The sequence below is a fragment of the Monodelphis domestica genome, chromosome 3, assembly GCF_027887165.1.
Source record: "Monodelphis domestica isolate mMonDom1 chromosome 3, mMonDom1.pri, whole genome shotgun sequence".
NCBI classification, from domain to species: Eukaryota; Metazoa; Chordata; class Mammalia; order Didelphimorphia; family Didelphidae; genus Monodelphis; species Monodelphis domestica.
The window spans coordinates 27761141-27778300 of NC_077229.1; the positions used below are offsets into that span (position 1 = coordinate 27761141).

A 17160-nucleotide genomic window follows, 5' to 3' on the forward strand; every position below is an offset into this window, starting at 1 on the left:
TGTGCAAATGGAGAAAAGGGGGGATGGCTGTGAGAATGGAGAAAAGGGGGGATGGCTGTGCAAATGGAGAAAAGGAGGGATGGCTGTGCGAATGGAGAAAAGGGGGGATGGCTGTGTGAATGGAGAAAAGGGGGGATGGCTGTGTGAATGGAGAAAAGGGGGGATGGCTGTGAGAATGGAGAAAAGGGGGGATGGCTGTGTGAATGGAGAAAAGGAGGGATGGCTGTGCGAATGGAGAAAAGGGGGGATGGCTGTGTGAATGGAGAAAAGTGGGGATGGCTGTGCAAATGGAGAAAAGGGGGGATGGCTGTGTGAATGGAGAAAAGGGGGGATAGCTGTGCAAATGGAGAAAAGTGGGGATGGCTGTGCAAATGGAGAAAAGGGGGGATGGCTGTGAGAATGGAGAAAAGGGGGGATAACTGTGGGAATGGGGGGCTTGGCAACTGACTGAGTATGGAGATCAAGGGTGAAGGATGAATCAAGGATGAGGATGAGATTTGAAACTGGTTGAATGGAAGGGCCATGGAGAAAATGGGGGAGAAGTGAGTTTCTTGGGGGCTCTCTGGATGGGGAGCGCATCACCAGTTGAGTTGTAGGCATCGCTGGTAGGCCACTGTTGGCAGGGGAACCCTCTTGGTGCCCATCCAGTCATGGGATGTAGGCAGCCAGCTACTTTGCCTATGCTCAAGACCATCCGAGTTTTTAGCTCATCAGGATGGATATGGAGGTGTGTGTGTGTGGGGACCTGGAACCCAATGTGGTCTGCTGTACATGGTGGTTTTCCCAAGGCACCTCTAGGTTAGGGGGTTGTGGTTATGTTTCAACCCAGCCAGGTGTGTGTAGGGCAGGTGAGACTGAGCAACCGTGGCAGAAATTGGAGCATAAAGGAAACGTGCGCATTTCTAAGTTTCTATGAAATACATGCCTAGTCATTTTTGGCTGAAAGCACCATGAACCAGAAAGACCAGGCAAGGCTTTATGTGGGAGGTGACATTTGAGCTGAGCACTGAAGGAAACTAGGGTTTCTAAGGGATAAAATGAGGCAGAAGAAAGGGCATTCCAGGCATGGGCACAGCCAATGCAAAGGCTTGTAGAAGGGAGATGGGATGTAGTGAATGAGAAACAGTAAGATCAATTTGACTGGACTGTTCAATACATGAAAAGGTGTTTAGAGGCTAGTCATGAAGGACTTTGATTGTCAAGTAGGAATATGTATTCGGTTCTAGTGGAACTAGGGAGCTACTGAAGTTTATTGAGTAAGTGAGGGCAGATAAGGTTTAAGGGAAAATCCCTGTGAAAAGGGGGAGACTAGAATCAGGGAGGCCAAATAGGAAGCTTGGTTTCCTTCTCTGTAAATTGAGAGAATTGGGTTAGAGGATCCTCTAAGACTTTTTATACAGCACTGACATTCTGTCTCAAAATTCCTTCTCCTAAGGCTCCTCCTTCATTCTGTGAGGGGCAGTGAGTGACAAGGGGCTGGGGAAAGAGGGGAATGAGTGGGAATTCAAATTTCAGAGCCCTTCTTTTTAAAAAATTTCTTCCTGGCCTCATCAGACTCCCTTTCCTCCCCATGGGAGAGATCATTCAGTGGAGGGCAGTCAGACTGGTGAAGGTATGGGGCATCTGTGCCACAGAGGAGACTCAGGGGTGCCATGATAACTTCCTGAGGGCAAGGTTGTTGTACAGAGGAGGAATGGACCCTTTTCTGGTTGGCCCCCGAGGGCAGAGCTGGGGAGCAGTGCCCAGCAATGCCACAACACAGTAATAGAGGCTTGCTGTTCAGGACAAAGGAAATCAAAAGAAGAGTGAAACTACTTCCTACATACAAATAGTTTACCAAGTTTTCTTCTTCTTTTTCTTCCTCCTTTTGCTCCTTCTCTCCGGCTTGGGGGGATTTTAAATGCATTCAGTTGAAGCTTTGTGAGTCTCCTGGCAGGCATTCTGAAATCCTTCGCCCCCTGGCCTCCTCATGGCCCCCCTCTCCTCCAGCTTTGCCCATCCTCCCTACCCTCCTGCCTCATTGGTCTCCGAAAAGCCTTCACTGCCTCCCTCGCTTGCCAGTGAGCTCAGGGCTCTCGGTGTGGCATGCATGGTATGGCTCAGATCCCGGTGAGTCACCCCCACAGAATAGCAGCATTGCTTCCCAGAGCTGGGAGCTGGGCGCCAGGCAGGGCCCTGTTTGGATTGGATGGGCACCTCTCAAAGGTGCACTCGGAGGCCGGCCCGGCCAGGCAGGGGCACACACACAGACGCTCTGTGTGGAGCAGCTGCATTTGGGGAGAGCACAGGATGTCCCAGAGCCGGGGCTGCGGGTGGGGTGAGGAGGGATCTAGGGAACGTGCAGCTCAGGACAAACAGCTCCTGTGTCTGAGCAAACAGGAAGCCTAACAGGGCGGGCAGAACCTGAGCCCCACTAGGTAAATAAGCTTGAGGGCCCAGGAAGGAAAGCAATCTGAGCTCAGGAATGGCGTGATCCTGCTACCAGCAGCCTCCTGCCCATCCCCAGAGGAGCCTCCCAGCTCTCCTCATCCCTGGCTCCCGGGCCAAGTTGGGTCCATCCTTCCAGGGGAGTCATCATCTTCCATTAACCAGCACTGGTAAAGCATCTTCTATGTGGTAAACACTGAGCTAAGCTGCTTCCTGGCCTTGCTCAGTCCTAGCCAGGCTGCCCTGGAAGTGACTATCCAAGCTCTTGGGGGGCAGCTGGTTTCCCTGGGGGGCAGCAGAGAGCCAAACTCAGGTGAGCAGCTGCCTTCTTTTTGTTTTAAACCCTCACCTTCTGTCTTAGAATCAAGACTGTATTGGATCTAAGGCAAAAAAGCAGTAAGGGGCTCAGTAATTGGGGTTAAGTGACTTGCCCAGGGTCACACAGCTAGGAAGTATCTGAGACCAGATTTGAACCCAGTTTCTCTAGACCTGATGCTTGATCCTCTGCACCATCTATTTGTTTTTCTCTGTGATCTTTCTTTTTCTTTTTTCCTCTTTACAAAAAAAAAACAACAAACCCTTTGTCTTCTGTCTTAGAATTGGTGCTCAGTATTTGTTCCAAGGAAGAAGAGCAGTAAGGGCTCAGTAATTGGGGTTAAGTGACTTGTCCAGGGTCACACAGCTAGGAAGTGTCTGAGACCAGATTTGAACCCAGTTTCTCTAGACCTGATGCTTGATCCTCTGCACCATCTATTTGTTTTTCTCTGTGATCTTTCTTTTTCTTTTTTCCTCTTTATTAAAAAAAAAAAAAAACAAACCCTTTGTCTTCTGTCTTAGAATTGGTGCTCAGTATTTGTTCCAAGGAAGAAGAGCAGTAAGGGCTCAGTAATTGGGGTTAAGTGACTTGTCCAGGGTCACACAGCTAGGAAGTGTCTGAGACCAGATTTGAACCCAGTTTCTCTAGACCTGATGCTTGATCCTCTGCACCATCTATTTGTTTTTCTCTGTGATCTTTCTTTTTCTTTTTTCCTCTTTATAAAAAAAAAAACAAGCCCTTTGTCTTCTGTCTTAGAATTGATGCTCAGTATTTGTTCTAAGGAAGAAGAGCAGTAAGGGTTTAGGAATTGGGGGTGAAGTGACTTGCCCAGGGTCACACAGCTAAGAAGTGTCTGAGACCAGATCTCAACCCAGGACCTCCTGTCTATCTCCAAGGCTGATTCTCTATCCACTGAGCCACCTATCTTTCAGAGAACACTTTTTGCCAGTTTTTCAGGAACCTGGGCTGTGCTCATTTGGAATAGCTAAGTTCAGCATGAGCTGCTCCCTTCTGTTGGGGCCCCATCTCCAGCAGTGACCCTGGCTGTACACCTGGACAAAGGTCCATGTCCTTTAGTGTAGGCCTGGCCCCAAGAGGAAGGGGCCTGAGCTCTCCAGCATCCTCTCTCGTCAGGCTGGTGGGGCTCCAGGCATGTTAGAACTTGTCCCCAATTTAAGGAGCTTTTCTCCATCACGTCATGAGGAGAGAGGGATTTCAGAAATCCCTGCCAATATTACCAGGAGATCAAGCAAAATCTGATGCTGACATGTGGAGGACAGGCAACTTCTCTGGGCCTGGAGTGGAGGCGACCCACGAAGCAGTCTCAGACCGTAGCCCCCAATCACCAATGCATGCAAAGGTACTCAGACTAATGAGAATACTAGCAAGAAGGACTCCCATGCCATGAACTCCTTCAGGCTTGCAAAACGTTTTACATACAGGATCTCTTTTGATGGTCCCAAGAACCCTGAGAGGAGGGTACCATCAGCCTCCATTTAGAGGTGAAGTGTCTGGCTGAGGACACACACAGCTGTGGTGACTAAGAAGGGACTTGGGTCCCTTTTGTTCTTCAGTTGTTTTTCAGTTGTATCTTTGTGATCTATTTGGTTGTTTTTTGGGTGTTTTTTTTTCTGCTTAAAAAATGAAATGAAATGAAAACCCCTTACCTTCTGTCTTGGAATTGATGCTAAATGTGATTCCAAGACAGAAGAGTGCTAAGGGGCTAAGCCATTAATTGGGGTCAAGTGGCTTGCTCATGGTCACACAGCTAGGAAATATCTATGGCTAGATTTGAACTCAGGACCTCGAGTCTCTAGGTCTGGCTCTCAATCTACTGAGCCACCCAGATACCCCTATTTGAGGTTTTTCTGGGCAGAGGACCTGGAGTGGTTTGCTATTTCCTTCACCAGACCATCTTACAAATGAGCAAATGGAGGCAAATATAGTAAAGTGACTTGCTCAGAGTCACACAGCTAGTAATTGTCTGAAGTCAGATTTGAACTCTGGTTTTCCTAACCAGGTCTGGTGCTCTATCCACTATACTACTACTTGGGTCATAGTAATTATAGACTTAGAGCTAGAAGGGACCCTAGTGATCAAGTCCAACTCCCTGATTTTACAGATGGGGAAATTGAGGATTAAAGAGGTTACAGGACTTGTCCTGACCTATGGAGCTCCTATGCTAGAGGCAGGATTTGAACTCAGGTCTTCCAGTTTCAAGTTCTGTGTTCTTCATGTTATACCATCTAACTGTCTGATAATAAACATAATAACTTAAGATTATGAGAGGGCTCCATACTTTATAAAGCAAATTTTATATTCTTTATCTCTCCTCAGAGTTCCAACCTTTGGGTGAGGGAGTACAAATACTGTTAGGGCCATTTGACAGGTGGGAAGACTGAGATATATGGTTGCCATGGAGTCCTTAGAGCTTGGTTAGATGTGGAAGAAGTCAACCATCACCAGCCCTCCTTCCATGGGAAGTCTTCTGATGAAATGTTCAACATTCTTGCCATTACACACCGTGTCCCATATTTACATGGGAAAACATGTCTTGTTTCTATGTAGCTGTCATGTTTTCTCTAGTACTGGACTGGGTACTTCTTGAGATCAAGGATGATCTTTTGCTCTTCCTTATATCCATTGTAACTTAGCCCAATACCTGACATGGCCATTGTCGATTCTTTGTTCCCAGAGAGGATCAGTGATATCCTGAGTGATGACTTGCTTGGTAAGTTGGATTTCAGTGAGGCAGAGTTGCCCAAAGTCATCAGCCTCAGTCTCTCTCTTCCAGAGTCACCCAAGCCCAGTGGTAGGACAAAAGTCAGGATGCTGGTGATGGCTGGCTTCTTTCACATCTAACCAAGCTCTAAGGACTCCATGGCACCTACTTTAGCTGCCTTTGTAGCTGTTGGAACAAATTGTTCTCCTCTGCCCATTTCACTGGGGGATATCTTTACATGCTTGGTGTAGACACTGAAGCCCAAAGGGTTAGGTGACTTGCTCAGGGTCTCATGACTAGCAAGTGTCTGAAGTTGGATTTGAACTCAGGAAGAGGAGTCTTCCAAATTCCAGGCCAGGCACAATCCAGTGCTCTACCTAGTTGCCCATTATTATAATTATATATAATAATAAATTAAAGCTTGTGAGGGTAGCCATTGCGTTGCAGACCCCTGGTGAACCAAGGCTTTGCTCACCCAGCATGTGAAGACTGCTTCGGCGGAACAGATGGAAGAAACCAATAAGAAGGTTCAACGGCTGAGATGGCAATGAAGCAGAGCACTGTGGAGTTCTTAGGGCGTGTTGGAGCACAAAGGACAACACAGCCACCCAATGCAGCTGAGGAAGTCTCCAGGTGTAACGACTCTTCGTGCCACTGGACCCAGGCTTCCAACGCCGAGAGAGTGGGACTGTCTCTGTGCACCGACTTTCCCACTTAAATCTCCTTAACGCACAAGTGTCTTTGTGCACATTCATCTATACACCATAGATGAAAATGCACAAAGGCAATCATCATCCTCGGTTACTGAGAGACGACTACCATAATAATAAATAGTAGTTATTGCCGATGTGACCTGGGGAAGGCTTAGCCTGAGCTGGGATCCAGACCCCTCTCCTCCAGTACCATTTCCATATGCTCACTAGGCATTTGAACCAAGGTAGTTACAGTGGAAATCTAGTCTTGGCTTTGCCACTTTTTACTTGTGTAGCTTTGGAAAAGTCACTTTCCTGGGCCTCCCTCAGTTTCCTCATTTGTAAAATGAGAAGTTTGGACCAGATGACCTCTGAGGTCCCCCATGTTGGACTCCCCAGCTTTGGGATGAGTTATGGGATGGAATAAGCTCTTTAAGTTCAAAGTAGCCTTGAGGCTGGAGTTCCTGCTTCCCTGACCCTGGTCAGCTCTTCCAGGGACTGGTTAGGCTGGTTTCTGGTCCCAGGGCATGAGTAGACTTGGTGACTAGATTTAGCAGTGAAACAGAATGGAGGAAGAGGATGCCAACAAGCAGAGGAACTGATGCAAAGGTCAGATTGGGTTTTTTCCAAGATGGTGGCTCTTAGACTTTTCCACATGATCCCCAAAGGGGACTCCTTGAAGTCTCCCACCCCATTCTGGTCATCTGATGACTTGTGTTGACATCATGCTTTAATCTATAGAGCCTTGGGTCACAGGTGGAAGGGACCTTCGAGGTCAATGAGTGCAACCCTCTCATTTTGCCAGGAGAAACTAAGGCTCAAGAGTTTCTTTTTGAACCCTTACCTTCTGTCTTGGAATCAATACTGTGTATGGGTTCCAAGGCAGAAGAGTGGTAAGGGCTGGGCAGTGGGGGTTAAGTGACTTGCCCAGGGTCACACAGATAGGGATTTGCTTTTTTTTAAAAACCCTAACCTTCCATCTTGGAATTAATACTGTGTATTGGTTCCAAGGTAGAAGAGTGGTAAGGGCTAGGCAATAGGGGTCAAGTGACTTGCCCAGGGTCATATAGCTGGGAAGTGTCTGAGGCCAGATTTGAACCCAGGACCTCCCATCTCTAGACCTGGTTCTCAATTCATGAGCTACCCAGCTGCCCCTGGGCTCAGGAGTTTTGGTAAACATTTGTCATTTGAACTTGAGAACAACCCTTCGAGATAAGAGTCATTGTCCTCATTTTATAGATGCAGACATGGAGCCTCACCGAATGACTTGCTCATGATCAAGGAATCATGGGATTGAATTTATTATTGATATTATCTAGAGCTAGAAAGTATCTTGGCCATCAAGTACAACCCATTCATTTTATAGATGAGGAAAAAGAGACCCAACTAAGACATATGACTTGCTCAGGGTTGTCCGCTGGGTCCCACTGTCTCTCACATGGCTCTTCTCTGTTGTTATTCAGTCATTTCAGCCATGTCTTACTCTTCACGACCCCATTAGGGCTTTTCTTGGTAAAGGTCCTGGAGATTTGCCATTTCCTATTCCAGCTCATTCTTTTTTTGGTTTGAAATCTTTTAATTAATTAATTAATTAATTTGGAATATTTTCCCATGGTTACAGATTCATGTTCTTCCCCTCCCCTCCTCCCATCCCCTCCCGTAGCTGATCCACAATTCCACTGGGTTTTACATGGGCCATTGATTCAGACCTATATCCATATTATTGATATTCACACTATGATGTTCATTTAGAGTCTACATCCCCAGTCATATCCCCATTGACCCATGCGATCAAGCAGTTGTTTTTCTTCTGTTTCCGCTCCCACAGTTCTTTCTCTGTATTCCAGCTCATTTTACAAATGAGGGAACTGAGGCAGACAGGGTTAGGTAACTTACTCAGGGTCACACTGCTAGTAAGTGTTCATCTCTCTATCATCTGAGCTACCTACTGTCCTGCTCTTCTCTAGTATAACATAATCGTGGGAGACATCTTTTGCTGGTCATTGGGGGAAGAGGTGATTTTCCGTGACTTATCTAGGAGATGCCTAAGAAAAGGAATAATTGATTGAGCTGGGAAGAAAAACTCAGTGAGTGCCTGGAAAAGAGTCCCCCCATGAAACTTGGACTAGGAAAGAGGTTCAAATCTCTCTACTTTCTGCAACCCCACCCTAGGGACCAAGGGACTCCCACATTCTAGTTTGAAAAAAAATTATCCTGATCTAGATCAGGAACTCATAATTCTAGACATGGACAAATATTGGTCTAGGAAGAGAACCGGTCTTCTAGATTCTAAATTCATCTGAATATGGTGAAAAATTATACAAGGTAGTCCGTGCGAGGCCTGGAATCAGGAAGATTCAAGTTCAAATTCAGCCTCAGACACTTACTAGCTATTTGAAACTGGGCAAATCACTTCACCCTGTTGGCCTCAGTTTCCTCATCTGTCAAATGAGCTGGAGAAGAAAGTGGCAAATCACTTCATCATTTTTGCCAAGAAAACCTCAAATGGGGTCATGAAGAGTCTGACACGATTAGAACAACAATCCTCGGGCATTCCTCGGAAGAATGAGGGGAGAAGTTGACTGAATTGTCAGGAAGTCATGTTATATCCCTAGTTCCACCACTAAGAGGCTGTGGGACCTCAGACAAGTCACTTCCCCTCTCTGCGAAGAAAGTCTAATTTCTTCCTCTCCAAAAAGAAGTTGAACTGAATGCTTTCTAAAGGCTCCTCCAAGCTCTGACCTTCAATACTCGTGTTCTAAGTTCTTCCCTGTGCTCTGGGCACATATGGCCACTAGTAGAACATCTCTTAGATCATAAACACTTAAAAGGCAGGTACAGAGACTTTATACAGTGACCAGCACCACCCTGCATTCAGTAGGCACTTAAAATATTGTTGGTGAGAGAGAATGGGGAATGACTTGTATAAGCTCCCAGAGCTAATAGGTGGCAAAATACAGGATTTGAACCCAGCACCTCAGGGTACAGAGTCTTTATTCTTTCCCTTCTAGCCTGAAGATTCTGTAGTTCTGTCCCTTCTCGTTGTTAATTACATGATTCTGAGCCCACGTGGGGACGACCATAATCACACTTATATATGTAAACATTCATTCATTCACGAGCTCGTGCACACACACACACACACACACACACACACACATACACACACACAGAGCTAAGCTGTCATTTGGCTCCAGTGTGGAATGTAAAATTACATGGTTGGAGGACTGATTTGAACAAGAAATAATCTGGTCCCTAACCACAGCTGACATGGCTCTGTTTGGAAGACGAGGGAGGTTTCAAGTACTCAGAGAGTTTCTGCATCAGGCCGTTGGGTTATAAATACTGATTAAGCTCCTACTATGTGCTGGGATCTGCTGTCCTAAGCTCTGGTGAGTCTTCTTCAGGACTAGCTTAGTCCCGAGAGCCCCTGGCTTTGACTTGCCTGTCTGTATTGTTGAACAGTGTAGATGGCAGTGGTAGGTGCTGTAGATGGTGGGATAGATGCCAGCCCCAACATGGGAGGGCAGCACTTTCTCATCTGGATGCCATCATTATCCCATGACTTTGACCTGTTTGGTTCTTTTGGAATGAGCTCTATTTTTCCAGAGTCAGTCCCTGAGAGAGATAAGTGAGCTTGAAGACAGAGGAGTCCTGGGTTCAAATTTAACCTTATAAACTCACCAGCTATGGAATCCTAAGAAATAATAATAATAATGTTGTTGTTCAGTCATTCTGACTGATCTGTAACTACATTTGGGGTTTTCTTAGCAGTGATATTGGAACAGTTTGTTATTTCTGTCTCAGCTCATTTTGCAGATGAGACAACTGAGGTCATCAGGGTTAAGTGACTCGCCCAGGGCCATACAACTAAGATACTGGAGTTGTTTGCCATTTCCTTCTCTGGCTCATTTTACAGATGAGGAAACTGAGGCCATCAGGGTTAAGTGACTTGCCCAGGGTCATACAGTTAGGATACTGGAGTGGTTTGCCATTTCCTTCTCCAGCTCATTTTATAGAGGAGGAAACTGAGGCAGACAGGGTTAAGTGATTTGACCAGGATCATACAGCTAGTATCTGTGGCTTAAAAAAGCTACTATGTTGGCCAATATGGCAGCAAAGGAAAGTGATAACTGTTAAAGGGAATGTAGCAAAATTAGAACACTAATACACTGCTGGTGGACTTGTGAATTGGTCCAACCATTCTGGAGGGCAATTTTGAACTATGCCCAAAGGGTGCTAAAAGACTGTCTGCTCTTTGATCCAGCCTTGGCACTGCTGGGTTTGTACATCAAAGAGTTAATATGGAAAAAGACCTGTACAAGAATATTCATAGCTGTGCTCTTTGTGGTGGCAAAAAAAAAATTGGAAACTGAGGGGGTGTTCCTCAATTGGGGAATGGCTGAACAAATTGTGGCATATGTTGGTAATGGGATACTACTATGCTCAAAGGAATAATGAACTGGAGGAATTCCATGTGAACCTCCAGGAATGGATGCAGAGTGAAAGGGGAAGAACCAGGAGAACATTGTACACAGAGATGGATATGCTGTGGCACAATTGAATGTAATGGACTTCTCTACTAGCAGCAATGCAACGACCCAGGACAATTCTGAGGGACTTATGAGAGAGATGCTATCCACAGCCAGAGAAAGAACTGTGGGAGCGGAAACACAGAAGAAAAACAACTGCTTGATCACATGAGTTGATGGGGATATGATTGGGGATGTAGACTCTAAAGGATCACCCCAGTGCAAATATTAATATGGAAATAGGTCTTGATCAGTGACACATGTAAAACCCAGTGGAATTGAGTGTTGGCTATGGGGAGGGGAATAGGGGGAGAGGAGAGAAAGAACATGAATCATGTAACCATGAAAAAAATTCTAAATAATTAATTAATTAATCAAAAAATACTACAGAAATGGGTATTTCAGATTTGCAAAGGCTTATAAGTACCTGGGGCCATATTTGAACTCAGGAGGAGGGGACTCCAGGCTGGGCACTCTCACCACTGGGTCACCTAGCTGCCCAATGATAATAATAATAGCTAACCTTTATATAGCACTTACTCTATGCCCGGCATTGTGCTAAGTGCTTTACAAATATTAACTTATTTCTCTTCCCCCAAATGACTAACCTGGAAAAATGTTTTACATGATTGCACACGTAACATCTACATCAGCTTGCTTACTGAAGCCGGGGGGAGAGCAGGGTGAGAGGGAGCAAGGGAGAGAGGTGGAGAAGGAGGGAGAGAATTTAGAACAATAAAAAAGAATGTTTAAAAACTGTTTTTATGTGTAATTATGGAAAACTAAATTGTCATTTTAAAAGATGATCTCATTTGATCCTCACAGTGACTATGAGGTAGATGCTGAGATTATCCCATTTTACAGTTGAGGAAATAGAGGCACATAGAGGTTAAATGACTTGTCCAAGGTCCCACAAGTAGTCAGTCTCTGAGGCAGATTTGAATGTAGGTCTTCCTAACTTCAGACCCAGTGCTCTATCTACTGTACCACTCAACAGTCCCTTCCAAAAGCCACAAATTCTCTGAGCTCAGAGAGTGTGGTGTAATGGTTAGAGAGCTCATTCATGTCTAGAAGGTTCTGGGTTCAGTTTTTGCCTCTGACACGTTTTGACCATGTAACCCTGGGGAAAGCAACTCTGCCTCATTTCTTAACCTTTTTTGCTGCCTCTTGGGTTGCAGTTGGGGGAAGCTTATGCCCCCTTCTCAGAATACTGTTTTAAAATGATCACCAAGGAAGCCATTTCTGCAGAAAGGCAGCTATTAAACTATGAAAGAAACTCATTCCAGTTCAGGAGTCTAACTGCAGAGAAGGTACTGACCTGTATTGGTGAAGGGAATTCCCACACTGGGGGGGGGGTTCCCCTTAGCAATGAAATGGCAGTTCCATGTACTCTCCTATCCTATAACCTTTGCAAAACTGAAATCCCCATATACATAATAACTTAAAAAAACCTTTACTTTCCATTTTAGAATCAATACTGTATATTGTTTCCAAAGTAGATCAGTAAGGGCTGGGCAGTGGGGATTAAGGGACTTGTCCAGGGTCACACAGCTAGTAAGAACCTGAGGCTGGATTTGAACTCAGAAAGATGAGTCTTCCTGACTCCAGTTCTGGGGCTCCATTTTCTATGGTGCCACCTAGGTACCCCACAAACCACAAACAAATACTGCCCTAAATACTTTGGTATAGATACACCCCTTCTTTTTACCAATCAAATTTATTATTAAACTCCTCAGAATGTATATATAGCAATGCTGTCTCTGAATCTGAGGATATCCACATTTTAGTTACTCTCTTTGCACAATTCCAATTGGTTTTCTAGAATGGTTGAATGAATCCACAACTCCACCAACCATGCACTAGTGTGCAATGGATTTTTATCATGATCGGTTCTTTTCTTGATTCTACCCCCTCTCCCATGAATTTCTGGGCTTCCGCTATTCTTCCTTCTCCCTCTGAGGTACCTACTTTCCTTGGAAGGTATGTCAACAAATTTTCTTTACTTCTTTTTCTATTTCAATACCATTTGATTAGATATTGGCAGATTCTAGGAGAATACATTCATGCAAGTTCTTGTTATGTAGATTTGGGTCTTAGTCATGAGCTGATGATCATTCCTTATTTTGATTTATGGTCCAGAGATCCAAATCTTTTTCTCTAACACAAATTCCTTTAAAAAAAAAAACCCTTACTTTCTGTCTTAGAATAATACTGTGTATTGGTTCTGAGGCAGAAGAGTAATAAGGGCTGGACAATGGGGGTTAAGTGACTTGCCCAGGGTTACACAGCTGGGAAGTATATTAGGTCAGATTTGAATTCAGGACCTCCCATCTCTAGTCTTGGTTCTCAATATACTGAGCCACCCAGTTTCCCCCTCAAACACCAATTCTTTTATTTTTTTATTTTTTAGATTTTTGGAAAATTTATTTAATAAGTTAATTCACAATATTTTCCCATGGTTACAAGATTCATGTTCTTTCCCTCCTCTCCCCTAACCTTAGGAGGGGGCAGGAGATCTCTCTTAGTGGACTACAAGGTCCTCAAGTGAATGCTGGATCTTGTAAATCATGTCCCTTCTGTCTGATATTCTGTGATTCCAACCTGACCTAGCTCAAACAAGCACTGTCACTGAGCCAAGACCCCAGATTCTCCGGTGTCAGTGTCCAGTGGGTTTTGTGTTCTGGCTGAGGACTTTGGTTGCCCCTATGGCAGAGAAGTCATTGGAGCTTTGGAGATGTGGTGGCACTGACAGGGGGAAAACAGGGATTTTGGTCTCTGGAATGGAGGCAACCAAAGTGGCTTTTCCCTCAGAAGTTATCTAGGATGATCTTAAAATCTGAACATTATCTCTGATTATATAAGTTGTATATTTTGCTTTTAAATGTAAAAAATTAATTCTTACCTTCTGTCTTAGGATTAATACCAAGTATTGGTTCCAAGACAGAGGAATGGTAAGGGCTAGGCAGTTGGGGTAAAGTGATTTGCCCAGTCACACTTCTTAGAAGTATCTGAGACCAGGTTTGAACTGGAACCTCTCTATCCACTGAGCTCCTTAGATATCTGTGTCTTGCCTTTTATATAACATGTTCTTTCTAATAATTATAAATAAGGCATATAATCATTCAAAAAAATTAGGATCAAATCAATCCACAATCTCTATTGAGTGGCTACTATGTGCAGGTGTTGTGTGAGGTAGTGGGGATGCCAAGACAAAAATTAAACAGCCCCCACCTTCTAGGAGCTTATATTCTATCAAGGAATCCATCAATCAGGAAGCTTTTATTAGTTGCCTCCTATATTAAGTGCAGCTTGGTGGTGTAGTGAATAGAGTGCTGAGCGTGGAGTCAGGTAGACTCACCTTTCTGAGTTCAAATTTGTCCTCAGACACTTCTTAGCTGCATGACCCTGGGCAAGTCACTTAATCCTGTTTGCTTTGATTTCCATTATCTATAAAATGAGCTGAAGAAAGAAAACCACTTCGATATCTTTGCCAAGGAAACCCCCAAAGGGGCCAAGGAAACCCCCAAAGGGGTCACAAAGAGTCAGATGTGACTGCAAGATGGCAGAACAATAGCAAAATGTACCAGTCACTTGGGCAGCCAAGATACAAAGCAAATTCCCTCTGACCCTCAAGAGGCTTGCATTCTAACAAGCACCAACCAAGTCATCTCTGCCAATCGATGAACATTTATCAGTCACCTACTATGTTCCAAGCGCTGGGATGGGAAACCAAAGCACATGAGCTCTCCTGCCCTCGGGGAACTTCCATTTGAATGAGGGAGACAACAAGTACATTAGCAGGGCTATGAGATATACCCACGTCATGGGCAGGGAAGTTTCTTGTGGCTGGGAATATTAATACTCTTATTATCCAGAAGGTCCAGATTGAATTCTTTCCTAGTGACTGAGGGGCTCCCGAGGGGCTGGGTGTCTGCCTAGGGCCAAGGGTTCCTCCTGGGAGTTGAGCCTTGCCCTGACTCAGAGCTCTGCTATCTAAATTATACCATGGTAGTTGGTGATCCCTGCACTGTATTCAACTTTTCACTGCCCCTTCCAGGCTCTCCCAGGCTGCCCAGGAAGTGAAGAGGCGGGGAATCAATGGGCTATTCCTGTTAATGACATGACGTCCCCATCTGCTTTTCCTGAAGCAGGATGGTTGAGTGTCAGAGATGAATTGCACAAATTTAGGGTTAGGGCTGGGGTCCAGGTCTGCTATCCTGGTAGGCAAGAAGACCCGAGTTCAAATCCATCCTAGGACACTTATTAGGTAGGTGAATCTGGGCAAGTCACTCAACTGCTGCCTTCCTCAGTTTCCTCATTGGTAAAATGGGGATAATAATAGCCCCTTTGTTGCAGGATTGGTGTGAGGATCCAATGAGATAGATACTCTTAGTTAAGCACTTAGCACAGTTCTTGGCACATAGAAGGTGCATAATAAATGCCTGTGCCTTTTCCTGTTCCCTTCCTCCTTCTGTGGGTTATCGGCTGCTTTTCTAACAGGCTCCCGTCCTGGCTGGGCCCTTCATGATCCTCCCTCTCTCCCTTCTTCCCCCTGGAGTGCACCTTGGCTCTCCAGTGACCCAGGGGCTCAGCAGTTTTCCTTCTTGGCCACCACAGGGCAAAGAAAGCCAGATGATTTATTTATGACTGTGTATGTTCGTGTGTGGACTTTTCATGGAGGAGAGTGTGACCTGGGAAATGTCTATGTGCAGAGTAAGAAAAACAAGCAGAGGATTTTCAGACGCAACCCCAAATACCGAGGAGGGGGAGGTGGCTCGAAACTCCAGGAAATTTGCACCCAGCGCCAAGCTGCCCAACCAAGAGGATGCATTCTCTCCAGGCTGTGGTCCACAGAGGGCTGCCCGCCCCTGACCTTGGCTTGGGCCCCCTCCCTGCAGGTGGGCCACGAGGGTGGCACTAGTGGTCAAGGGAGGATGTGGGCAGGTCCAAAGGTTCTAGACCTGGCTGGAGCCTTTGAGTTCACCTAGTTGATCTCCTTATTTCACAGGTGATGAAACTGAGGTCAAGTGACTTGCACAAGAAGTTTTTTTGTTTGGGGGGATGTTGGTAGTTATGGAGGGTAGGGGAAGGGGGACTGACTCCCACGATGGAAATTCCCTTCCCTGATGCAGATCAGCAACTCATTTGTAACTTCTAATCTTAGAGACTTGTCTGGAGCATTGAGGAACTGAGTGATATGTCTAGAGCTCCACAACCAGAGTCAGGCCTTGAACCCAGGTCTTTCTGACCCAGAGGATGTCCTCCGAACCATGCTCCTTGTGTCATCTCTCAGATCAGTCGTGTCTGACTCTGTGTCTCCATTTGGTGTTTTCTTGGCAGAGGAACTAGAGTGGTTTCCCATTTCTTTTTCAGCTTATTTTACAGATGAGGAAATTGAGGCAATCAGGGTGAAGTGACTTGCCCAGTCACAAAGCTATTAAGTGTCTGAGGTAAGATTTGAATCCAAGTCTTCCTGTTTCCAAGTTCAGTGCTTTATACTATATGCCAAGATACCTTTCATCTCCCTCATTTTATACCTGGAGAAACAGTCCTAGAAGCTGTAATTCACCTAAGGTTGCCAAGTTACCTTTAGAATCAATATTTGGTGAAGTGAATTGCTCAGGGTCACACAGCTAATAAGTGTCTGAGGATGAAATTGAATTCAGGTCTTCCTTCTTCCACTCAATTTACAGATGAGGAAACTGAGGCAAATGGGGCTAAGTGACTTGTCCAGGGTCACCTAGCTAGTAAGTATTTGAGGTCAGATTTGAACTCAGGTCTTCTGACTCAAAGCCACTCTATCCACTGACTCTATCCACTGAGCCACCTTGCTTCCCCAGAATCAGTATTTGAACCTGGGACAGTATGGCATGCTCTAGGTTCTCTGGCTCTGAATCTAGTGGTGTTCCCCTCTTGCCCATTCCTGACTCCCTGGCTTGTCCCCTCTCCCTAAGGCGAGCTCTGCCCTCTCCTTGTCAAGCATCCAAGTCCTGGGGGCTTTCCGCGGGGGTTCTGGGTGGGCGTGGGGGGAGCTGAGCTTTCCTGCTCTCGATGCTGGCATCCCTCGGTGTGTCCTGGCGCTTGGGCTGGGCTCCTGCAGTCACTCAGTATTTATAGGCTCTCTGAAAGAGGGGCCTGTTCTGTGCCTGCTCCCAGGGCTGGGCCAGCCCAACCACATCTGGGAGAGCCGCCTGCCCCGTCATTGAAGTCCCCTCTAATTACAAGGGTCTCTTTGAGACGGCGCTCAGCTCTTGTCCCCGTGTCTGCAGACGGGGCTGCCTGGGTGCAGGGCGGACGCTCAGCCCCTTGGCGCCCTGCTGGGGGGGGGCTGGCCTTCCCCACAGCACAGGCTCGGCAAAGCCCTGGGTGGCCCTCATCTGCCCCCCCCCCCGATGAGGAACGTTAGTTCCCCCCCCTCGAAGATGCTTTTCATCCCCCACCTCCACCTCAGCTTACCTCTCTCTCTCCTTT

The 17160-nt window shown here is 45.9% G+C and overlaps 1 protein-coding gene across 1 annotated transcript in view; it reads left to right on the forward strand.

The window, feature by feature from the left end:
* The window catches only part of TRPV4 (transient receptor potential cation channel subfamily V member 4), a 68229-nt gene that overhangs the window by 13306 nt on the left and 37763 nt on the right, over window positions 1–17160 (forward strand). The gene's annotated exons all lie outside the window — the stretch shown is intronic.